General features: G+C 38.1%; 1 protein-coding gene across 1 annotated transcript in view; it reads left to right on the top strand.

Moving 5' to 3' along the window:
- The window catches only part of LOC134679542 (protein madd-4), a 425,780-nt gene that overhangs the window by 175,682 nt on the left and 222,668 nt on the right, over positions 1 to 27,430 (top strand). Inside the window, exon 2 of the mRNA XM_063538500.1 lies at positions 576 to 609. The gene's annotated coding sequence lies outside the window, so the exon portion shown is untranslated. The remainder of the gene's footprint in view (positions 1 to 575; positions 610 to 27,430) is intronic.

Below are 27,430 nucleotides of genomic sequence, written 5' to 3'. Positions count from 1 at the left end.
CACTGGTTTGTTTAAGATAAGAAACGTATCGCGTGCTGTGATTTGTAATGAGTCTTGTGCAGTAAAGATTGTGGGTTGAACAACGTATTTCATTGAAGGCCGTCGTCATCCACGATTGAAGGTTCTGATGTGCTGAAGATAGTATGATACGCCCACAATTCCCGACACAAAGGTTATTATAATTTATGCTATATTTTTTTAGATTTTCTATTATTATAAGAGTTAAATAGGAGCTTTAAAAAATTGTATGCCTATATTGATAAGCGCAATTGCCAAATGTATAACAGAGGTACTTACATATTTGCGTAATACATGGGCCCAACTATGACAATATCCGTAAATTGGGTCACCGCTTGTACATGTACGTACATTATTGTGCGAAAACGCAATATTAACTGATATTGGATATCGCTTCGACAATCACTGTTAATTGCGACATCGTTATTAATTTTGTGGTAATAGTTGTCATGTACGAGATTGTTATGTAAAATAATTATTTTTCAATGGAATATGCGCATACTGTTATAAAATAGTTATAATAATTATATTTTAATGTTGTTTATCCCTTGTTGCAGGTATCGACTGGGTTTCAAGGAATGGACAATAAATGTAAGTAATAGAGAAAGTTACAAAAATATCTACAGCATTTAAAGAGCGACGGTGGAATTAGAGTTGCACCAAGAAAAGTCTGCAGCGGATTTGATAGCCCACGCAGTGTAACATTCCATTTCTAACCGCAGCTGCACTACCGGTACTGAACGAGTCGCTGTCATTGTCCATTTCCATAGTAATATGAACAGTAATGCAGCTATCGTTGGAAATGGACTGTCACCTTTAGTGTTATTTATAGTATTTATACGTCATAATTTCATAGAAGTTTGACGTTTAAAATGATACTTGCACTGCGTGGGCTGTCAAAATCGCTGCAGACGACGCGGTCTGACTTTACATAAACTGTTACAAAAGTGCGAGTCGGACTTGTCCACGTTATAAAAAAAGAATTTGACAACGCGCGATTTAAAGTGACAGATACCATTTTATCACGCTGTCACGCTGTCACGTAGACATGAACGACCTCATAACAGAGACCGACATCATAGTTATACCTGGTGTGAACTGTAACATGAGCAAATAATTAAAACATAGATTGCACTCCTCAAACCGTGACACTTTTGTTCAACAACTTTTAAAAATTATGAAGTATTTAGACTCCCTATTTTTCATACAAAATAAATATTATCTTCAATGGACGCCATCGCCACGTCATATCATTGTGATTGACGTTGCTTGTCAAGCCTTAAGCATAACAAAATTCGCAATGCATTGCGTCTTTGAATAACCTTTAAAGTGTGTTAAAAATCAAAGTACAAGTTATTTTCAAATGTTGATCAGTATAGTACAGCCTACAGTTAAATTTTTTGCTCATATTACAGGCCACACCCGGTATACCTACCTACCTACCTAATGTAATTTTCATTCGATAGGGGTTTTTTTTTGGAGTTTACAACACGTGCCGCTTGGCGCGCTGTTCAAAATCCCATACAACAATAGACATAACGCAAACGCGAACGCTCGTCACGACATCGAATAAAATGTACACTTAGGGGCCTGATTCGGATTTTGAAATAGACATCTTTAGATATCTTTTAGACATCACCAAGATACGATAACGATATGTTTAAGATCTAACCTGTCAAATTTGACATTTGCACTATTCTGGAGATACTCTTGAACGATTTCCACAGGATATGACATAGAGATCCAATTCACATCTAATAGATATCTTACTCTATCTAACGTAAAAGTGACATTGATTGCCCGAATTGCGCTGCAAAAGAGAACTAGTTGATATCTAAACTATAACGTATCTAGAATGGATCTAGTATGTGTCGTCTCTTGTGAATATCTTGAAGTTCGAATACAGCAGTATATCTCCCTACCTACCTACCTAATGTAATTTTCATTCGATAGGTTTTTTTTGGACTTTACAACACGTGCCGCTTGGCGCGCTGTTCAAAATCCCATACAAAAATAGACATAACACAAACGCGAACGCTCGTCACGCCATCGAATAAAATTTACACTAGGGTTTCAGAAGCGATATCATGGTCGCATTTTTATCACCTGTCATGCCATGCGTCACTTTCACACTTACATAGTTGTTAGAAGGTGACAGGCATGGTGACAAATGATAAAGAGCCGACCATCTTAGCCCTACAGTGCTATAACCATGACAGCGCTAGGGTTCCTACATAGTATCACGGATCATGAATTTCAAAGTAAATTCAGTATGTAATCATGTGTCGCAGTGTCGCTACTTGTACCCTTTAATACATAATGGGGACACCGTTCTGATATAAGACATCCCTTTGGGCTTTCACAGGCACAGCGGAGATAACACAGTAGGCTTACTTCATCATCAAAGGCCTTTCAGTCTATAGCAAACTATACAAACAGTGTCAGGCAAGGCGACAACGTTTTCATGGCTTACTTCAACGTTTGTAATATTTAAATGAAATCAAATTAAAATGAAAATGTAACAAACTTTTTTACCTGAGGGCCATATTGCGCCTCAGAATTTTTGCGCGGGCCACCGTCGGGGGGTGGGGGGTGGGGAGTGGGGAGTGTTGGTTTGGTATATCTGGTTGCTGCTGTTAGGGCTAAACACCTGGAGCCTGGCTCCCGCGGACCGGATTGGACCGCTGTCGGCGGGCCGGATTGGAACGCTTCGCGGGCCGGATTTAACCCGCGGGCCGGGGTTTGGAGAACCCCGTGTTATAAGAAAATATACATCTTAAACTAAAAACTACAAAATGCGTCATGGCTGGCAAACCCACAGTGTCAGGGAGCTAGCTGCGGAACCACCTGAACTTGACACCCTTCGGCCAAAATTCGTCATTGGTGAAGTTCATTAGACTTTTAGCTGGACAACCAAGGCCATTGCCCAGCAGTGGGACACTCAAATAAACTATAAACAAACAACAAATCAACTATAAATTATTATTTATTATGTTGATGTTGATTTTATACAAATAAAACTGCAAATTATAGCAAAAAAATAAACTTTAAATTAATTTCACATCATGACATCACATGCCTGTTCATATAAACTCCATATTTAGTCTTTATGGTTAGTAATACAATAAATTTGGGAATATAAATGGTCAATCATAAACCAATATACCTAGTGTTAAAATAGTATTTCAAAATGCAATGCTTTCTCTACCAGAGAATAACATTTATCCATATTACTCCTATTTTAAACTTCCCTTCTGTAGTTACCTGTCTCGAAATGTAATATTAAAAATGCAAAAGCACGTAATGAACCCCGGCATGTAATATTAACCCGTTATATTCAGGGTAAGACACCGCGAGCGACACTCATTAATTAGTAATCTAATAATTATTTAATAAGCTGTAAAGTATGTGTAGGGGAAATAAGCAATAACCTAATTGAATGTTTGTTGTTAATTTCAATTGTAACCGCAACATTTGTTCGTGAGTTACAATTTTGATTACCTACTTAATTAATAAATGAAATTAATAGACGCTAGACATACTTACGACTTGTTCGTGAGTTACAATTTTGATTACTTAATTAATAAATGAAATTAACAGACGTAGACATAATACAATTATGTATCGTATAAGAAAATTATAGGCCGAATATTAGGTATTTTTTCACTTCAACAGCACGAATACGTGTATTTCGTTGTTTGAAAATAGTGAGCAAAACTCGACTTTGCTGGGAACGTGAGACAAAGTGATACTAGAAAATATAAAAATGTACTTTCAGTTTCTAATTACAAATATTTGGATTCGACTCGCTCTGTCTCTGTTAGTAGAAAGTATGAGACAAGATTTTTTTCAAAATGTCATTCAATTGTATATAAGTAAGTATTAAACTTTCATAATACTGCCCGATTTGAACTTTAAGATACATCAATTAATAGATCTAGAAACGATATGTATTATATGTGTCAGTGTCATAAGTATCATAAGTGCGATGAGGTCGTGAAAGATCTGAACGAGCTCGGTGCCGTCGATTGGACAGAAACGGCGCTAGACAGAGAAGCATGGCGTTCCTTAGTGTCAGAGGCCAAGATCCACTTCGGGTCGCTGCGCCACGGCAGTAAGTAGTAAGTAAGTAAGTAAGTGTCATAAGTGACATTTTTGTTTGAAAAACTAAGTCTGGAGTACTAAGTATTTGATTTAAACTTTTATATACATTTTTGATGAAAATCAGTCCGTTGAAAATATTTAACCGCAACCATAGCAACTAGTCCAAACTAGGATCCAAAACTTTGGTTATCTCTAATTTGGTTGGCACCTGTCAAAGTATTTTATAGATGGCGCCACCATATGCTATCTCAAGATTTGTTAAGTATTTATAGTTTTGGCTTAGAGGGCTACCTCCATAAAAATAGAATTTGACACTATTCTCTAGTACATTGTAGGAGAGGACGGAAAACCGCTAAAAGATGGACAAGTGAGTTCGAGGGCCGACACGTTAGTGGAGGCCCTCGAATAATACGAGTCCATCTTTAGCGTTTCCGGCCGAGGCATTACATAGTGCTTTTCACGACTACTGCGAGGAAATAAGAAAACATTTACATAACTATAAGTACTAGCCCGCGATTTTTCTGGTAGCAAATTACTAGCCGCTGCCTGTACTGTCTCTTGAATTTCGGTAGGCGTCAGCGTAAGAATATCATTTTCTTCACTAGAAGAACTCATTTTTATAGCGAGCGTAGATACGCGTTTCTTATATTTTTTAGTCAAACACAATATACACTATCCAATTCAGTAAGTATTTTCAGATCCCGCCTTTTTTACTTTTTTTACCACTTTTAAGAGGCGTTTTTCTGTTATTTGCTTCAAACCGACTCTAAAATTAGAAGCGTTTTTGCTAAAAAAACCACAAACAGCTACAAGACCTTTTATTGTTTTTTATGTTTTAAATGATACTCATTGCTGTAGCGAACTGTCACCAATGACAGATGATGATAACAATGAAACATTGTAGTAGTGGTGGTTCAGGTGCTACAGCTATTGCCTACTTTCCAGCTTGGTTTTAGACCATCTATTGCTACATTTCCGAACAGTGGCGTGAAAAGTATTTACATGTAAAAATGCTGGTGTCGTCTATAAAATACTCCAACCGGCCAACCCCATTATGATCTAATCTTCACTACGCCATAGTAAAGTAAAATGGCACCAAAGGGTGCCATTCCATAAAACTTTGAGCTATCGAACTCTCAGAATTTAATCCATTACGGGCCCCGAGGTGAGACAAAGAGCGACTTGGAAAAGACTCTCGACTCGACAAAGCGTAAGCGTGTTAAGGACTGCGGTCATTAGAGGTCAGTGAGGCCACGAAAACAGCAGGAAATACCGGGTATGGCCTGTAACACGAGCAAATAATTAAAAAATAGATTGTACTCCTCAAACGGTGATACTTTTATTCTACAACTTTTAAAAATTATGAAGTATTTAGACTCCCCATTTTTCATACGAAATAAATATTATCTTCAATGGACGCCATCGCCACGCCATATCATTGTGATTGACGTTGCTTGTCACACCTTAAACATAACAAAATTCGCAATACATTGCGTCTTAGAATAAACTTTAAAGTGTATTAAAAATCAAACCACAAGTTATTTTTAAAAGTCGCTGAACAAATGTTGGTCAGTATGAGGAGTACAGCCTACAGTTTAATTTTTTGCTCATATTACAGGCCACACCCGGTATAGTAAAAAATACAAGCTACCGTTAGCATGGAGACTATACCATTAGCAAGTTCAGTGAGGCCACAAAAACAGCGGGAAATGTAATAAAAAGCCGCTTGAGAAAGCCTCGTCGAAAAATAACCGCGGTAATTAGAGTTTCTGAGATTAATTGTAGAGATGACAAAGAGGTGACATAGACAATAAAGCTCTTGACTCTACAAAGCGAATTCGTGTTAAAGACACGCGGTCATTAGGCCACGAAAACAGCGGAAGAGTTTGTGAGATTAGTTAAGTCTTAGAAAAACGTACTTACCCAAATCGTTAACATTTGTAATGTCCATGGAAAAGACGCCGCTTTTCCCGAACGTTTTTGACCCTACCTTTTTGACAAAGTTTTAGAACTAAATTTATAGTGAATAGAATCAGGCGTTACTTTGCGGAAATCCATATTATTTAAAACCAAAATATTACTTTGCTAATCCGCGTAAATTATAACGTGCTAGTCAATCAGTGCTAACCCGTTATACTTACTTGCGTATTTTTTTTCATTAAACATAAACAAACCGCAACTTCAACGGCCATACTATTATTTCTAAAGCTGTTCTTGGCATTAACTTTAATCTAGAAAAACCTAGAAAAACTCTTTTACTAAAGAGATAGGTACTGAGTCGAGACACTATTTTTATCTAAGACGACTATTCTCATTACACTGACATGATGAGTTTGATTCTGATTCAACAATTTGTTAAGGGTTTGATCTTATTTCAACAAACAAGTATTTCCGCACCCACCAATCTGCGTGAAGCCTGAGCGATTGTCAAGGTAGTATCGTATAAAAACAAGATCAAAACCTTACCAAATTACATAGTCTAATAAAACATGGTTTTCTCTTCCCAGAGAGACACAAGCCTACGTCACAATAACATGGCCGCTATATATAGCGCTATCGCATATTATCATATAGCGCTGTCGCATAATTACGCAGGCTTGTGTCAGTCAGGTGACCTAGAAAAACGGGAAGAGAGTACCAGGCGGAGTATATTATTATACCATGACCAAATTATTATATTACTACTCCCACTACTAGTAATTAATAATACTAACACACAAGTCGCGCAGTATGCTGCCCCGCACCGCACACCTCACAGACTCCACAGAAAAGCGCCGTTGGCAACGCTAAGTCGTGCCAACTGCATTACTGAGTGGAGACCATTTCATCTTCACATCTTTATCAGATCTGTGTTTTGTTTACTTCTTGTTTACATTTTTTGTCGTGAATTTTGTAATGTAATCATGTGTTGCCTGAATAAATAATATTTTTCTATTCTATTCTGATATCAGAATCTACCTCCTGATATCTGAGAAAATCCGAGGAATAAGCAAAACGTGCTTCTTGCGGCGTTCGATCTATTAGCGTTATTAACATTTTATCCAGATGAGTAGGTAAATACTTGGTGAAAGAAATCAACAGTAAATATACCTAATAGTGTGATAGTCGTAAATAAATTGCTGTAGGTAATTACTAAATCAAGTTTTGTGTAAGTATTTACATGAAATAATGTATTCATATTTAATTACACAAACGGGTTCACTGCGATGTCATTTCATTGTTTTTTTTTTACCTTAAATTCCGACGTTTCACCCCAGGGTAAAACCTGGTTAAAAAACGCGAGAGTCTATAGTGTTATAATATAATAGTGTCTGATAATACAATACTGTCTTTGTTAATTTCTAGTATCTACGTGGAAATAATTTATATGACCCTCAAGACGAAAGGCCTTATCATTGTAATAGCTCAATTTGTACAGTCAGCAATATGCTTAGCACCTTTGCATACTAATTTCTATGCTGAAGGGGTTACCTTCTCTGCAGCTGATTGTCCAAAGAAAACAAAGGATCTCTTGCATACTCACTACCGATTGGAGGTACAGTCGCCATCAGTGCCCTATTTCACCAACGTGACAAATGTCGCATTTGCCAACATCACTGTTACTGACGTCACAGGCCTCCATAGGGTACGGTAACCGCTTACCATCAGACGGGCGGGGTGGTTGTTTGCCACCAACATGTTAATTAAAAAAACTCCACTATATCACCAGTAAATAAGTATTTATTTTGCGAAGCTAATGACAATTGTCACAAGAAATAGGACAATTGTCACGAAATTCCGACACAGAACTCTTTTGCTGTCAAGAATCGCCGTAAGTTCTTTGAAATCTTGTGACAATTGTCATCATTATCATCATAAACATCACAAGAGAAATACCTGTTTTTTGCCGATAAAATAAAGTTTTTTTAAATAATACAATGATGGTGACAAACAGGAATACGGCCCGCCCGATGGTAAGCAATAACCGTAGCCCATGGATGCCTGTGACGTCAGCAACAATGAGACTTGTCGAATTGTCGCACCTGTCACGTTGGTGAAATAGGGGCCAGATATATCGGAGCAGCCAAGGTGCTCACAAATATCTGAACACGCCTCTATTGTCAAGGCGTTAGAGTGCGCGTTCCGATATTGTGAACACCTTGGCCGCTCCGATATATCTGGCCCCTATTTCACCAACGTGACAGGTGCGACAATTCGACAAGTCTCATTGTTGCTGACGTCACAGGCATCCATGGGCTACGGTTATTGCTTACCATCGGGCTGGCCGTATTCCTGTTTGTGACCATCATTGTATTATTTAAAAAAACTTTATTTTATCGGCAAAAAACAGGTATTTCTCTTGTGATGTTTATGATGATAATGATGACAATTGTCACAAGATTTCAAAGAACTTACGGCGATTCTTGACAGCAAAAGAGTTCTGTGTCGGAATTTCGTGACAATTGTCCTATTTCTTGTGACAATTGTCATTAGCTTCGCAAAATAAATACTTATTTACTGGTGATATAGTGGAGTTTTTTTAATTAACATGTTGGTGGCAAACAACCACCCCGCCCGTCTGATGGTAAGCGGTTACCGTAGCCTATGGAGGCCTGTGACGTCAGTAACAGTGATGTTGGCAAATGCGACATTTGTCACGTTGGTGAAATAGGGCACTGATGGCGACTGTACCTCCAATCGGTAGTGAGTATGCAAGAGATCCTTTGTTTTCTTTGGACAATCAGCTGCAGAGAAGGTAACCCCTTCAGCATAGAAATTAGTATGCAAAGGTGCTAAGCATATTGCTGACTGTACAAATTGAGCTATTACAATGATAAGGCCTTTCGTCTTGAGGGTCATATAAATTATTTCCACGTAGATACTAGAAATTAACAAAGACAGTATTGTATTATCAGACACTATTATATTATAACACTATAGACTCTCGCGTTTTTTAACCAGGTTTTACCCTGGGGTGAAACGTCGGAATTTAAGGTAAAAAAAAAACAATGAAATGACATCGCAGTGAACCCGTTTGTGTAATTAAATATGAATACATTATTTCATGTAAATACTTACACAAAACTTGATTTAGTAATTACCTACAGCAATTTATTTACGACTATCACACTATTAGGTATATTTACTGTTGATTTCTTTCACCAAGTATTTACCTACTCATCTGGATAAAATGTTAATAACGCTAATAGATCGAACGCCGCAAGAAGCACGTTTTGCTTATTCCTCGGATTTTCTCAGATATCAGGAGGTAGATTCTGATATCAGAATAGAATAGAAAAATATTATTTATTCAGGCAACACATGATTACATTACAAAATTCACGACAAAAAATGTAAACAAGAAGTAAACAAAACACAGATCTGATAAAGATGTGAAGATGAAATGGTCTCCACTCAGTAATGCAGTTGGCACGACTTAGCGTTGCCAACGGCGCTTTTCTGTGGAGTCTGTGAGGTGTGCGGTGCGGGGCAGCATACTGCGCGACTTGTGTGTTAGTATTATTAATTACTAGTAGTGGGAGTAGTAATATAATAATTTGGTCATGGTATAATAATATACTCCGCCTGGTACTCTCTTCCCGTTTTTCTAGGTCACCTGACTGACACAAGCCTGCGTAATTATGCGACAGCGCTATATGATAATATGCGATAGCGCTATATATAGCGGCCATGTTATTGTGACGTAGGCTTGTGTCTCTCTGGGAAGAGAAAACCATGTTTTATTAGACTATGTAATTTGGTAAGGTTTTGATACAAAGAAAACAAAGGATCTCTTGCATACTCACTACCGATTGGAGGTACAGTCGCCATCAGTGCCCTATTTCACCAACGTGACAAATGTCGCATTTGCCAACATCACTGTTACTGACGTCACAGGCCTCCATAGGCTACGGTAACCGCTTACCATCAGACGGGCGGGGTGGTTGTTTGCCACCAACATGTTAATTAAAAAAACTCCACTATATCACCAGTAAATAAGTATTTATTTTGCGAAGCTAATGACAATTGTCACAAGAAATAGGACAATTGTCACGAAATTCCGACACAGAACTCTTTTGCTGTCAAGAATCGCCGTAAGTTCTTTGAAATCTTGTGACAATTGTCATCATTATCATCATAAACATCACAAGAGAAATACCTGTTTTTTGCCGATAAAATAAAGTTTTTTTAAATAATACAATGATGGTGACAAACAGGAATACGGCCCGCCCGATGGTAAGCAATAACCGTAGCCCATGGATGCCTGTGACGTCAGCAACAATGAGACTTGTCGAATTGTCGCACCTGTCACGTTGGTGAAATAGGGGCCAGATATATCGGAGCAGCCAAGGTGCTCACAAATATCTGAACACGCCTCTATTGTCAAGGCGTTAGAGTGCGCGTTCAGATATTGTGAACACCTTGGCCGCTCCGATATATCTGATGGTGACTGTACTTAACATGGTATGTGGCACTTACCCAGTGTAATAAGGTGTCTACTATCAAAGCTCTATTGAGCATTACTGTGATATTTAATACCTCGATGACACTAATCCCTCGAGTCCCAAACAGCCACATATTGTACCCTATATCCTTGTAATAAGCCCTACTCGTAATTGTATAAACATTGTGATCATACAAATGCTTAGTGGTCATGATATATTTACGTTTTTTTGGAATGTTTCTGTTGGATTACCCGGACTTTCTCTTTGAGTTTCTTGGGCTTTGTGATGAAGCTCTAATACATCATTTGACGCACACAGGCATACGTGGATATTGTAAAAACGTTAGATATACATATTGTTAAGACAGTTTTATTTGTAGTACCTCCTCGTTAAAAGTTAAAACTAGAGTGTCATTCTATGGAAATTGCTAAATAAGTAAACAAAAGTCACTAGTGAATTCATCATTCAGAGACAATTTCAATATGGCAGTTTGTTTACATACATAGTTAGCAAGTTCCATAGAATGACACTTTATAGTACAGTCATTATATCCAAAAAACCGACCCTTCCCGTGATTAATTAGTTCTTGGATTTTTTTTCGTACGTCCCTCGGGGGGGTCACTGGGAGTGTAAATTCAAAAAGTAGGCTTAATCAGGCTCCTGCGTATATTCGAAAAATGGTTTTTTTCCAAAGAAACGGTTTTTCTTCAATAACTCGGCCATTTTTGATTTTACAGTAAAACCGTAAGGACAAAAACTGTAGGAAATTTGATTCTCTACAAGTTAGTCCAGTCATTATATCCAAAAAACCGACCTTTTCCATGAATAATCAGTTCTTGGATGTTTTTTTCGTACGTCCCTCGGGGGAATCACTGGGAGTGTAAATTCAAAAAGTAGACTGAATCAGGGTCCTGTGTATATTCGAAAAACGGTTTTTCTTGAATAACTCGGTCATTTTTGATTTTACAGTAAAACCGTGAGGACAAAAATTGTTCAGAATTTGATTCTCTACAACTTCGTTTCCCTTCATTTATGCCGTAAAGCGTGGAACATAGGAGATAATGATAATATTTTGAATTTGTCGCGTTTTTCAGGTTTAATTTCTAAAATATCGATTTTGGGGGAAAGAAGGTAGGAACCAAAATTGTTCAGAATTTGATTCTCTACAAGTTTAGTCCTCTTCATTTATGTCGTAAAGTTGAAAATAAACGGGATGTTGAAAATATTTTGAATTTGTCGCTTTTTTCAAATTTTATTTCCAAACTATCGATCCTAGAAGAAAAATTGTGAGGACCCAACTTGTAGAGAATCAAATTTTCTAAAATTTTTGTCCTCGCGGTTTTACTGTAAAATCAAAAATGACCGAGTTATTCAAGAAAAACCGTTTTTGGAATATACACAGGACCCTGATTCAGTCTACTCTTTGAATTTACACTCTCAGTGATTCCCCCGAGGGACGTACAAAAAAAAATCCAAGAACTGATTATTCACGGGAAGGGTCGGTTTTTTTGATATAATGACTGGACTAACTTGTAGAGAATCACATTTCCTACAGTTTTTGTCCTTACGGTTTTACTTTAAAATCAAAAATGGCCGAGTTATTGAAGAAAAACCGTTTTTTTTGGAAAAAAAACCATTTTTTGAATATACGCAGGAGCCTGATTAAGCCTACTTTTTGAATTTACACTCCCAGTGACCCCCCCGAGGGACCTACGAAAAAAAAATCCAAGAACTAATTATTCACGGGTCAAAATCTATAATGACTGTACTATTATAACTTTGAACTGAATTAAGAAGGTACGTACCTACTTAAAGGTACCGTTCAGATTCATACCACACCAGTATTGCAGTGCGATATTACTGTGCCGACTGCATTGCTGCCGCAAATATCAAAAAACCTGACAGCAACATCAATTTTGACATTTGCGGCAGTTTGCGGCAGTCTTTAAATTAATTCAAATTGAATTGCCTTGTTTTCAATTGTCGATAAATTCGATTTGTTTGTTTTCATTTTCATTTTTTGTTTTTAGGGATCCGTACCCAAAGAGTGAAACGGGGCCTTGTTACTAAGACTCCATTATCCTTCTGTCTGTCTGTCACCATGCTGTAACTCATGAACCGTGATATTAGACAGTTGAAATTTTCATAGATGATGTAGATATTTCTGTTGCCGCTATAACAAAAAATACTATAAACAAAATAAAAAATAATATTTTAGTACAACAAACGTGATTTTTACCCATTTTTTTCTTTATGGTATGGAACCTTGCATGCGTGAGTCCAACTCGCACGTGGCCGATTTTTTCACAATAATCTCTCTGACAAAAAAGCCACCTCGTATTTTACAGCAACAATTTTTTCCTTTTAAATCGTTCCATCAAACATCAATTTTTTTTTTCTAAAGCACCCACATTTTACGCGTCAAATAAAGATGACAAATGACGGACAAAACAGACATCCTCGTCAGTTGAATGCGAAAAATTCAATTCGGCCCCTCATTCATCTCCCCGTTTCGAAATATCACCAATTTGAAGGAATTGTACTGGTGTATCATTCCGATTGCTTGCTGAGGTCGAGAGGCCTCAAGTTAACGAAGGATAGTTGGGACACGAGGCTCAAAGGAGCTAAATGTCACCCCGCTTTGTCTCCATGGCCTCGCTGCAGATACGTATAAAAAAACATAAAATTTTACAACTAGTTACAGTCGATTTTTAACTGTTGTGAGACATACTAACATTGAATAATTTTACGGTTTAGTGACTTTAAAGGTCGCATGAACCAGTTCAAAACCATTATAAATTGACTAATTAGAATCGACTACAGGTCTACGGCTTGCCAAATTTGATCAGCTAAAATGTATGAAATACCCACATTTTTTGCAATTTTTGAGTTGATTTTGTTTCTGACCTAAAAATTCTATGCTATGGCTATGAAAAAAAACCCTGTATTTACGATTCGTATTTAAATTACATGTACCTAATAGGTAAGTAAACGATTAGGTAAGTGCGATTGTCGCAGGTGTAAGAGTCTTTTTTCTTTAATTTGACGTCTATTTCTAGTGACTTAAATGGCTAGTTAGACACACTTTTTAAGAACACACATAGATCATTGATACACTGGTTCAGTTAAACTCGCGCATCCAATCAGAACGCGTCCAGATTCCCTTTCTTCGGCCCGTAGATTTAAAATGTTCCAAATGAAATTGCCTCCGCTTTACTTTGGGAATAGCCCCCTAAAGTGGATTAGATGTTCAGAAATGTCTAATGTTTTAAGATTTATAGCTGGTGGTTGATTAGGTAATTTTTGGGATTAGAGACTAGAGAGGAATGAAATGTAAAAGCGCTATAGGTATTTTTTTGTCTCAAGATTGGTTTAAAGATGAGTCACGCTAGACCGGGCCGGGCCCGGCCCGAGGCATTCGACATGTCATTTTCTATGACGACTGATCGATGATTACGTGGCGCTTTACATGGAAAACGAAGCGCCGAAGCTTCGGCCCCGGCCCGGTCTAGAGTGAGGTGACACTCGAGCATGTGTCATCCTGGATTTTTCTTGGGAAACTATTTTTCATGTAAATAATAAATAAATAAAATAAATAAATCATTTATTCAGGTGAAATAAACCCTATTTTACAGACGTTTTTCTTCTGCCAAACTGCAGGGCAGTTTGTTGGCAGAGGGAACTCCCTTAAACATAGATGGGTAGAATTAGCTAATTGCCTAATTAATTGTTAACTTATTTAGGTACCTACATCTTATTGCTTATGCTGGTAACTTTAACTTAATTTTGTTTAATAAAAACCTTTTCATTATACCTTTAAACAATGTAAAGTGACATAAAGGTTTTAGCTAAAATAACCTAAGCATTAGACAACCGTCATCAAGACTATAGCTCTCGCATCAAATTTAATGATGGTCCTTATGATTATGACAGTTCCTTCAAGCCCTTAATAAAAAAAATGAAGATATAAACTTTCAAAAAAATTCTGCAATTTTTTTACGTAAAGTATACCAGAGTAAAATCGGATGGAGGGTAAGGTCGTATGATCGCTATTTCGTTATACAAAGATGACTTAGAATTCAGACAGGAGGTTAAATTCCTTTCCTCCGAGTTGGAAACTTAAGAGAATCGCAACACCTTAAAAGACTCCAAATCTCTCCACTCTACCCGTCTACTAATTTTAAAAGGCATTTTTTAGTAAAAACACTCTCCTATACTACATGTGCGGTCCAAGAATTCCCCTTATCTCCGGAAACCGAATTAACATAAACAAACTTTAGGCCTTAACAAACATAACTTTACCGTGGGTTAAACAGGAAACTACAATATTTCCATATAGTTAACTCTACAGTAGCGACGCCTTTAACGGCAAACATAACTTGGTTAAAGAGCGGAACATACAAACTTAATTTTACCAGTGTTCAAACAAGGAACTAACACTTGGTGTTGACATCACAGGACCTCTTACTTCGTCAAGCAGCCGCAGACAAGCAACAGCATTAACTTTTTTATTTTTGTTACATTTATATAGTTTTTTTATTATTACAATTATAAGGGTTCCGTTTTTGCCATATTTTTTTTCGCTACGAAACAAGTCCTGCTTACTCTTTTCGAACTTCAACCAAATTATTTTAATAATACGGATCATAAGATTACATCCATTGTCCATTACTGCAGCAGTAATGCCGGAGTGTAGTCTAAATCCGAACGGCACCTTAAGACCACATTTACCTCGTAGCTCACAGGAATGTTTAAAAGTTAGGAGTAGGTTTGTTAGGAGTACAAATCACACAACCAAGTTATTTACAGTGGCGCCCCGCGGCGGCAAATCTAAGTTTGTACAGAACACTGGGATGTCATGTCAGCCATATTTGATCTTTTGTGTTTGCTCGTAGAGTTGGGACATGTGTTGAGACTTGAGAAAATCTCGCGGGGTTAGATAGTAAGTTAGCTAACCCTAAGACAAAATCTTTCAAAGTAAGCTTCCTTTTAAATACTAATATTTAAAAATCCATCAGATTTCTTCTTCAGAGTCTTTTCTTCCAGCATTTTACTCCATGCAATAAGGCAATAGAAATTCATATTATCTCTATACCTAAATTTATTCATTGCTCCAAAGCGTACACTTTCTCACAAGCATTACATTCTTAAACAGGCTACCTATTCCCATCCCGCTTATACATAGGTTAAGACTACTCGAGTGAAAGGGACGGAAGGAAGGAAATTTGGATGTCGTTTCTGGTATCCAATCCTTTTGTAAATCTTGCTGGCTACGTATAAATATTGACCAAACTCGTTACCGTGGACCTTTCTTGAGTTTATTTGGATTTGTTTTAACCCTCTGTCTTGATTTTCGAGGGTGGTTTTATCTCTTGTGAAATATGTAGAAGTTGACATTTTTGTGTGGTTTACAATGGGTTTATTTTACGTTGGCTGGCTGGCTAAGAAATATTGCTAAACGGTTTCGTCAGAAGGCTGTACCAGTATTATGCAGTTTATGAAAATAAAGTAGGTAACTACATAAGTTTCCATTATTTTTGGGATTCCCGGTTCCTGTTTTTCATGTATCTAACTAACTAGTATGGATCAGCGACCCAAAGAGGATCTTGGTCTCCGAAACGACCTGCGCCGATTCCTGCCAATTATCGGCTTGAAGCTGACGCAGATCCGCTTCCACACTGTCTCCCCAGCGGTACCTGCGCCGGGCTACCGGGCGGCCACCAGTCAGTCTTCCCAGGTACGCCCTCTTGGATCTTAGCAGCCCGATCCTCTCCCATTCTTAGTAGGTAGGTTTTTCATGTAGTGCTATGTCTCTGTCAACAGTAATGCGGTTGCGGTTGACATCCGAATGACAAAGACCATTCATTTTGTCACGAAAGTGACAGAGACATGACTTAAACTTAACTTAAGGATGACTCGTGCAATTTTTTTTAAAGTTTATACCTTCAATTTTTTTAAATTGTGGACTTGAAAGAACTGTCATAATCATAAGGACCATCATTTTATGCGAAAGCTATAGTATTGATGACGGTTGTCTAATGCTTAGGTTATTACTTTAGCTAAAACCTTTTTGTCACTTTACAAGGAAAATAGTTTCCTAAGAAAAATCCAGGATGATTCACGCTTAGCGAAGCACCTCACGCTAGACCGGGCCGGGGCCGGGCCGGAGCCTCCTCCGTTTCTTTTTCTATGAAAAGCACCATGTGATTACCGATCAGCCGTCATAGAAAATGATGTGTCGGACGCCGCGGCCCGGGCTCGGCACGGTCTAGCGTGAGTTATCCTTTACGTTGCATTTTAAATTATGTACTAAAATGTCCAAATACTTAGATACTTTATAAGAAACAGAGTAAGGTCCTTTTGATATCAATGAAATGTAAATTCAATTCCAAAATTTAAATAAAAATGGGCATTCTTGCTACGTTCTAAAGATACAACGAACGTATAGAAAACATGAAACATGTGTACATCTTTTTGTCCATGAACATCGGTAGTAATCGAACGACATAGATAACGCGGAGTGTCCCGATTTCTTTTTTTTATTATAATGTATCGGCTATCGGGAGAAAGGTCCATTTTGTCCGGGAAGTTAATGTTTTTGTTCTTATTTAAATTCCGATCTCATTCAATATGTGACAGGGAGTAAATTAATCAAGAGTGTCAACCTACACAATGTGGGTCTTATCATTGTGGCGCTATTTATTAATTTTGTAGTTTATTTTGTCCACTGTCACTCTCTAAAAATTTCGCCAGGTGACAGCGAAAGCTCGCTAATTATGTACTACCACACGTTTAGAGCTCGCGATACATGGCCATCGTGAACGCTGCTCGCACTGTCAGTGCTTGAGATAGGAGACTTCTTCTCCGAAACATGTCGCGCGAGTGACTAAAACAAGTGAGTCAACAGTAAAATTAAACAACGTTTGGAGGGGATCCTATCTCATCGCATAATAATTGATTGTCATAATGTAATGTTACGCATAAATCTCTTTTCGCATATTTTTTCTCCAGCTGAAACAGAGAGTATTTTCGAAAATATTTTGCATGGGTTGTGTAGAATAGGGTAGGTTAGGTTAGGTTTGTGTTATAATTTTTCAGAAATGTTAATATTTCCAGCACAATAACAATTATGCGAAATGAGTTTTATGCGTAACATTACATTAGGACAATCAATTATTATGCGACCCAATATGGACCCCGTTTGGAGCTATATTGGATTAAAGTAACCGTACTACTAGTACTGAAATAAGACAAATTTTTGCTGACTTATTTTTTCAATTAGTGATTTTTGGTTGTCACCTAGTGACGACCAGATGACGGATGACGCCATGAAGTAAGATATGTTTACAATGCTGTTCTGTCGTTATTATGCTTTTATTTTATCTGTATGGTTTTGACAGAGTGACGGCCAGTCCAATTTTTGGTTTTAATAAATAATATTAGTAAGGTGACAGATTTCATATGAATTAAGTCAAACTAGTCAATAGCGTCACCTACAAAAATAACGAGGCACGATTTTGTACGGAGGTTGTCAGTCTCCTATATTAACTACGTGTACACGCTCAACGAAGCTGGCCAACTGTATTGTCACACGTGCAATAGAGTGTTTAAGACCAAGTTCGGCCTGGCCAGTCACATAAGGGCTCACGCTAGACAGCGTCCATGATGTTTATCTGGGGTCGCCGTCATCGAAAACGATGAGGAGGACTATATATATATATATATTAACTAGCCTCTGAATGTGACAGTAAAACGTTGGGATCACGGTGTGGATGATAATAGGAAAGATTATGTCAACACGGTGACATGGATTCATAAACATGTTCTTAAAACATGAGCGGAGATGTTGTCTACAATGTAGAGGCTTAGTTAAGTTGTTTCGTTGTTTTTATTATTATTTTTATATTAGTGTCTAGTTGGAGACGGTAGATTCTAATTTAAGAAGTTGATGTTTTTGAACTGGCTTTGATACGACCAAAGAGAATTTGAAATAGAGAATTACTGGCATAGTAAATTATGTAGCTACAGTACATTTACTGCCATTTTTCGACAGACGATTAAAACTATTAGAACGCCATTTGACTTTGATCATTATTATTTCACTGATATGTGTTTGTTAAATATTAATATTAAGGCCATCTACTTCATTTAGGCTACATAATTTACTTTGACAATCCGCCTCTATACGCTCTATTCCCTTTGATACAACTTATGGCCTGTGCACACCGGCTGCGTGTGCGTGACGTGCACGTGCGCGTGCGGCGTTGTAGTATACAGATCCTTATGAGAGATGGTGGCACACCGCTTGCATGTGCGTGCGCGGCTCCAACATTTTAGCACACGCACACGCGCACGTCACGCACACTCAAGCCGGTGTGGCTTGGCCTTTAACGATGGTTTTGGTGGTTGGCGCGCATAATCGCGCACGATTTTCACTTCATTTTGCAATCAGAGTGAGCACCGTCATTAAGATCATATCAGAAACCAATTCCAGATCATAACTAATTCTTAGGTTAGGTACGAGTATAAGTGTGTCCAGAATATCTAGGGAATGCTTCGTTCGCATTGTTCGCTGTAGATTGCAGGCTTTAAGTAACAATGGTTTGTAGGATGGTATTTTCTTTTGTGTAATAAAGGTAAATAAATCGTTTTATAGAAGATGACTGATGGAGGCTGAAATAAGAAAGAAGAGGTACTTATTTATGAACGTGTATTGCTACATTCACGACCGGGAGAAAACTATAGCGACCTATGGGTTGGACCTTGCGTAGGCGCGCGGATTGCTGACAATGCATAAACTGTCTTTATAGGTTAGCGCCACTTGCACCATCCCACTAACCCGGCGTTAACCCAGTGTCAAATTGTACTGGTAACCTTGGTAACTCCGGGTTTAACCGTTTGACCCCGGATTAGTTGGATAGTGCAAGTCACGCAGTGTCATAATTAGTGATAAAATTACTATACACGGTGGCTAAAAAATAACTGCATTCTTATTGCCGTTGCGAAAAAAAAATACCCTCCCATAGAAAATGGACCATGGACCATCCAAAATGTATGAAACAGCCAAAAGTTTTTTCGCGATTTAGGGGTTGGTAGTATAATCCCATAGTAAAAAGTTGCTCAGTATAATCCCAAAACCTACCTGGCAACGGGAATGCAGTTATTTTGTCGCCACCCTGTATATTATTATACTGAATGTTATAGTTTGGTTACAAACTGTGAAGTGCCCGTACAATATATCAGGGCTACATCGAGAGGTGTTCCGTAACAATGGGTTCATTTCCAAACCGCGTAAATCATGGGTTCTTAGGCCGGGAGCTCAACTTCATTATTTTATGAAAGGTTAAATATATTCATTTAAAGCAGTCGTCTGCTTAATATACTCGTAAAATTTAGATGCTTGCTTGCACAATGCTTAGAAATATAACAGTCAGTTCTAAGTATAATAATTTCATTTGTATTCATTTTTCATTTTGAATCTAGTTTATTTTTTTCAGTATAGTTACAAAAATACTTCTTTAATGTACGCTACAAAAATTTACAGACATTAAACAATTAAAACAAGCTTAAACAAGATTGTATAAAATTAGTATAAATAATTCTAATTATCCATATAAATAAAGCTACCTGCACCTAACATGATGGCTCAACAATAGTTTAGTTAAGTTTTAGTTTGTTTATAATGTAATATGATCATTACATTCTTAACATTGTTTAATTTTCTTCTTACTTATATTTTTAAATGATCTTGCAGTTTTGTCTATGGTTCTATTGGTACTAGCAAACAAGGACGCAATATTGAACCCCCACTTATAAAAAATATGAAATTTCGAAAGTAGGCAAGCTTAAGAACCGGGCCATCTCAGGCGCCGGTACCTTATTGTATATCAATAACAAATTTAAAGTTCAAAATTCTCACTGACTCCCGTACAAACCCTCTAGTAGAGGTCACAAAGACTTAATGAAATTCCAAGCAGCCGTAATAGAACCTATTATATCTTGTTAGATCTATTGTTTGTAGAACAATGAAATATGCTTTAAACATTAATCTGCCTTTTGGTTCATTTGGCTCCTGGGCTACGGGGAAAGTTTTTTAGAGACCGGCGTATTCGAATTTTAGTTATTCGATTTGTTTCCGATACGATATTTATTTGTAAGTGTCAAAAGTGTCATTTCTTCAACCACAAACGTCACTTTTAACACTGAGAGTTCAGTATCATATCGGAGACCGATCGAATAAGTAAAATTCGAATACGCCTGAGAGTTCAAGGGTGAATTAATGTGTTAAATAATCGAGGGTCACGGTTTGTTTTAGAGGGTTAGTTAGGGATAGTTTATAGTAATATTTTTTTACAAGCATTTTTTACTTGTATTGTTTAATAGTATAGGTCAAATCTTGCAAGCTAAATTAGACTCCTGTTCACATGTATCACGGCTTATGAGATACAGCCTGGTGACAGACAGACAGAGAGACGGACGGACAGTGGACTCTTAGTAATAGGGTCCCGTTTTTACCCTTTGGGAACCAGTATTTATTTTATTTATGTACAGTATTTACTTTATGGGTCTGTTACATAATTAAAAGTATGGGTTTATGGAAGGAGCCAACAGGCGATAACTTATTACTTATGACCAAATAATTATTTTTGAATTATTTTTTGCATGGTAAATGTGACGTTTACGAGAAAAAATACCTAATGGCGGCTGGCGCTTACGTCGCATAGCAACGCAAAGGTATTGGAGCGGCGCTAAAATAGAGTAAGCGCCAACCGCCAAAAGGTACCTTTACCCGTGGGACGTCACAAATAGTTTACGCGTTTACATTAGGGCAAAATAAATAAGATTTATACAATTTTACATCAAGGAAATAATTGAGAATACCACTGCTTTGAGCAAAACTCGAACTTGGGACTACTCTTAAGAGCCCTTATTCCTTAGAGCGTTCACCGATTTTGCGAAATAACACTCGATAGATGGCGTTAGCGCTCGGTACGCGAGCGCCGGCAAAGCTATGCGCGTTTCAACGTAGACGAGAATAATTTTGATACTTTTCAATTTAATTTGCAAGTGAAATTATTTTAACGTTATATTGGCACTCTTTATTTTATTTTATAAGCATGGTAGTAGGTAGTCAATAGAGTGTATGTGTTGAGATAGTATATAACCAACGAGGAGTAAATAATAATGATTGTTTACCTATGTCATGGAATTATTGTGAAAAGTTCATCCATGAAGTCAAGCAACTTATTGTCAGTTCACCGAGGAAGTTGAATAATTAAATGTTTTAAAGATAAGATTATATTAAATAATAGTATGATTATAGTAAATAGTAGTGTGTATGCATATACAGGGTACCCAAAAATAAGTGCATTCCCATTGCCAGGAAGGTTTAGGGATTATACTGAGCAGCTTTTACTATGGGACCAACCCCGAAATGGCAAAAAAAAATTTTAACTGCTTCATAGATTTTGGCTAGTCCATTTTCTACGGGAGGGTACATTTTTTTTAGCAACCATAAATAAATAATAATATATACCTGTATGCATATACAGGGTACCAAAAAATAAGTGCATTCCCGTTGCCAGGCAGGTTTAGGGATTATACTGAGCAACTTTTGCTATGGGACCAACCCCGAAATGGCAAAAAAAAATTGACTGTTTCATAGATTTTGGCTAGTCCATTTTCTGTGGGAGGGTACATTTTTTTTAGCAACCATTTTCTTGCCAGCAACGAAAAGGCACTTGTTTTTTGGCCACCCTGTATAATAACAATAAATTCGAGAGTACTAACAATGTAACAACTACTGAACACTCTGAAGTTCGCTTTTATGTCTAAAATAGAAGTAAGTATCTCCGTTTTTTTATTAGGGTTCCGTATTATTTAGTACGAAGTTAACTTATAAGGTTTACTTGATCCTTGTGGGTGGGAAGCAAATGAAGCTTTATTTGTAAGTATATAAAATAAAATAATATTTAATAATCTATCAACCGCATCTAGGTCGATACTCGATAGTGCTCGTCAAGGCAAATCTATTGAGCCCAAACACGATGGAGTTATGATGAGTAGATTAGGAGTTCTGGTGACCAACTCCTGACTCCATCATGAGAACCTGGACTTCATCTAGATCGATGATGCTTGTCGGAGAAAATCTATTGATCCCAAACACGATGGAGTCATAATGAGTAGATCTAGATAAGGACTTCTGGTGACCAACTCCTGACTCCATCTCATTAATGGAGTCAGGAGTTGGTCACCAGAAGGGTCTCGTGACTCTGGACCTCATCTAGATAGATGGTGCTCGTCAGGGCAAATCTAATGAGCCCAAACACCATGGAGTGATAATGGGTAGATTAGGATTTCTGATGACCAACTCCTGACTCCATCATGAAAACTTGGACTCATCTAGATCGATGGTGCTCGTCGGGGCAAATCTATTGAGCCCAAACACGATGGACTTATGATGAGTAGATTAGGACTTCTGGTGACCATATCATGATGGAGTCAGGAGTTGGTCACCAGAAGGGTCTCATGACCCTGGACCTCATCTAGATAGATGATGCTCGTCAGGGCAAATCTAATGAACCCAAACACGATTGAGTGATAATGAGTAGATTAGGAGTTCTGGTGACCAACTCATGACTCCATCATGAGAACCTGGACCTCATCTAGATCCGTGGTGTTCGTCAAGGCAAATCTATGGAGCCCAAACATGATGGAGTTATGATGAGTAGATTAGGAGTTCGGTGACCAATTTCTAACTCCATCATGAGAACCTGGACGTCCTGGACATCATCCAGGTCGTCCGGGTATAATAAAAATGCAAACCCTAACCAGAATTCAAGTAACACTGAAAATCTATCACTTAAGCGAGAGTCGGTTGTTAAAATTAAATATGGTGTAAAAAATGTACTCCCTAGGATCAAGATTTTCTAATCATAGTATACAACACTTCTCGGAACTCGCTCGATGTTTACGAAGCAACGAGCGCCTGACGGACGAGCACACGTCCGTCCCCTAAGCGCGCTCGGCGGAGAATGATCGCGCGGCGTCGCTGCAGCGTGATTTATAGGTCTTTTAAAAAAATATAGATTTACGGCAAGGTAGGTCCTATAGTTATGATTTTTTTTTAATGAGTAAACATAAAGTTAAAGTTTGATAAAATTATTTTTTTGTGGCAAAATATAAGTCCAATTTGCGATAAAAAAATGTAATGTAACCCTGTTTTCACCAAAAAAAATGAAGAAAACTCGGAAGGTATTTTATCAATTTTTTTAAATGAAAGCTCGACTTTCAAGCATGTCAGCCCCTCGTACAAGATATGGTGAGTTGAATTGTAATCATTCATGTACCAAATGATTCTTGTTTACTGCAAAATTGAGAACCGAAACGACCCTTCTCACTACAAATTTTGAAAAAGACTCCTAAGAAAACTCATTTATTTTAGGTTCAAAAAGAGAAAATGAAAATTTTAACGTTTTCAGCCCCTAGTTTAAGAAATGATTATTTAAGTACGTTATCAGTTTTTGAATAAATACTAATAGTTACGTCGTAATCTTGAATGAAAAAGGAATCATTTTGCAAAATACGCTCGTCTGTAGGAGTAAGGACTCTTAAGCAACTAAACTTTTTTGAAATATAACCTAAAAATATTTTAAATAAAACCTTGTTAAATTTCACACTAAATTCAAACGGCGTTTTCTACAGTGAAATCTTCACCCTAAATTGAGTCGACAAGGCTTACGGGTCTAAAATATTTGTTCGGCGCACAGATAAGCGTGAGTTGGGTTCACCTGTCATGTGGGTTTTTTTGACCCTGAGATTGTAGAGGGATTATAGGAGGATTTTTTAATTATTCTGGAGCGGGCTTAGTTATACTTAGCTGAAGATAGTGGATCTACCGGCCTATAGAGTAGAGTAAAGGTCGACTCACGTTAGACCGGACCGTGTCCGGGCCGGAGCATCCGGCGCATCGTTTTCTTTGGAAAGCATCATGTGATCGATTGTCATGACATACAAAAGCTCGGGAAGCTCCGGCCCGGACACTGCCCGGTCTATCGTGAGTCGTCTTTAACACGAGCCTAGCCGCCGACGTACAATCGATATTACGCTTTCATTTTAAGACGACATTCTGAGTGTAAGCATGTCGTTTTAAAATGAGAGCTTCTTAGATTGTATGGGAGCGGGTTTTTACAGTCGGGTTCGTGTGACTATTTTAACGCAATGAGGCCAATATTGACCTAATTTCATTTCTACCCATCTTACAACTCGCTACGTACATTTTTTAAGTATCCGAGCGTTCCCTAACATTTCCTTACATATCTTTATTTGGGCGCTCCGATAAAAAAATAATGTCCGACATTAGGGAGAGGACTTAATTTAAATATTTCTATGCGTGCTCCGTCCCTTTCCTTCTCGCTGAGTTTGCTGTTGTGGTCTCTTTCGGGACCGCGATAAGTCACAGGGCGACGGTCGGTAAATGCCTTTTTAAGCGAACTTGAACAGAGTTACGTTCCTTGTTTAGGGGTCCGTGGGTACGAGTAAATAGTATTTGGTGAAATATGCTTTTGTGTTATGTAGGGGTGGACCCGGGTATGTCCTTAAACTACGTCCAAGACTACCGGTGGACGGGCAGCAGCGTCCCTCAAATTCGGTGTACTCGACTACGATCGCCAACCCGCCTGCCAAGCGTGGCGATTATGGCATTCACCCCCCAAAAGAGGAAGGCCTATGTTCAGCAGTGGACGTCTTATGGCTGAGATGATGATGATGATGATGAAGGTACCTCCTTGGATTTCACGGGCCTATAAATCCCAGTCTTTTGATAGGCTTGCGTGGGGATATAGATCCAACACGTAGAGGCCCCTTGGAGAGCTTTAATGTCATGTAGAACGCCTGCTGGAACCCGTTCACTGGCGCAATAATAGACATAAGTAGGTACATATCATTAAGATTATAGCCATGCCTTTTATTATGACTAAAGGGGTAGACTTTATGAAGTTCGGGCTTGTGGAGTTAGAAGCTTGGCTCTAAGAGAGATCTGATAACTTTTTGGCAGTGCGAGTCCTATGGTTTCGTCTTGACAACATTTTACATGAAATTTCAGCTTCCTAGGACTTCAGGAAGTACCCTAAAAGTTTTGATGATCATCAGAGTGTTTTAGATATGAATAAAATCTAAAGTATAAGAGCTATGCAATTGAAAATTGTTATGCTTAATACCTAAGTTATATTGACATCATATCCTACGAATTTCGTTTATCTAGTACCTATAATCCAAACCCAAGTTATCAGGGTTCAACAAAACGACGAAGCGCTTCGAGAAAAGGTAGCTAGTGCCCTTGCGCTTCACTTTGCTCGTCTTGCCGGAAACCCATTACAAGGATTAAAACCTGGAACCTCCGCCTTCGTAGTAAGGGTCACTACCTTCTAGGCTAGGAGGCCGTTAACTTTGAAGGGTAGCGACACCATTCCCACATTCTTCTTCTTAGTCGGATACTCTTATCAGAGCAGTCGTGGTCATTGAGGTCTAGGCCTTTTTATTGTTTCCCGCCATACTTCTCTATTTATTAGTACCTAGTAGGGGAGACCGAGGTGAGTTGAAACAGAGGTAAGTTGAAACAACGTAATTTTTGAGACATATACCTATAACTGATATCGTGGTGGAAAAAACGATGAACGACCCGCTGGTTCCTCAATATGCGTCCTTGCCTCAAGACGATTATTTCAACTCACCTCGGTCTCCCCTATGATAAATAAAGTTGTACAGAACCCACCCACCACACGGCCCGTTCGCGCCCACATAATGTTCCCCCCATTAGGGTTGTGATCGGGTGGTAAATTTAATGTTGAGTGATTTTAATTACATTGTTTCGTTTTACAGCCCTGTTGTTGATAGATCATGACAGTGGAAAAAGATCGTAATACTTACTTACATACTTGGTTGGCGCGATGACCCAAAATGAGTCTATAAAACTATACCGTTTAAGGTACCGTTCGGATTCAGACAACAATCACATTACTGGAGCAGTATTGCAGCGCGATATTACTGCGGACTGCATTGCTGCCGTCGAAATTAGTGTTACTGTTGGATTTTTGACATTTGCGGCAGCAATGCTGGCAGCAGTAATGTCACGCCGCAGTACTACTGCAGTAATGCAGTCGACTGTATTACTGAAAAAAACGTTAAAAAGGTCATTTTTTGGAAACATTTACATTAAATTTGGCGTTTTCTGCAGTAATGCAGTCGGCAACATTACCGCGAACTGTCAAAAATGATGTTACTGTCTGGATTTTTGACATTTGTGGCAGCAAAGGAGCAAAGACACGCCGTAATTCTGCAGCAGTACCCTGACGCAGTCTGAATCGGAGCGATACCTTTAGAAATAACCATTTATGGTACATTTATAGTGCTTTTGTCGTTTTTATGCGTTGTGACTATGTAATGACCATAAAATGGGGTGCCTCATAAGATAATCACGCATCGAGTCGGTTCTCTTTCATATTGTAATGGGAATTTTATTGACATTTATATTGGTAAGAAGCGCTGGTGGCCTAGCGGTAAGGGCGACTTGCAATTCGGAGTTCGCAGGTTCAAACCAGCAGAGAATTTTCAGAGAAGTTATAGCTTACAATTAGCTACTTTTATTAACGTGACTATTTTACCTTCTCTTTCATATTTATTTTTACAAAAAAACGCATGAATATAAAAGGAAACTGACGTCGGACTATTCGTGATTCTGGATATCTGCTATGGTGTCAATTTGAAAATATTTACCTACTTATTAGCACAGAATTAATAGTACTAGGTACAGAAGACTCACTCTCTAACAAAACTCGACTGTCACGATCAGCACAGATATGGCCGCTAGGTGGCGACACCGCCAC

Source organism: Cydia fagiglandana, chromosome 2 (genome assembly GCF_963556715.1).
Source record: "Cydia fagiglandana chromosome 2, ilCydFagi1.1, whole genome shotgun sequence".
NCBI lineage: Eukaryota > Metazoa > Arthropoda > Insecta > Lepidoptera > Tortricidae > Cydia > Cydia fagiglandana.
This window is presented reverse-complemented; position numbering and strand designations above follow the sequence as displayed.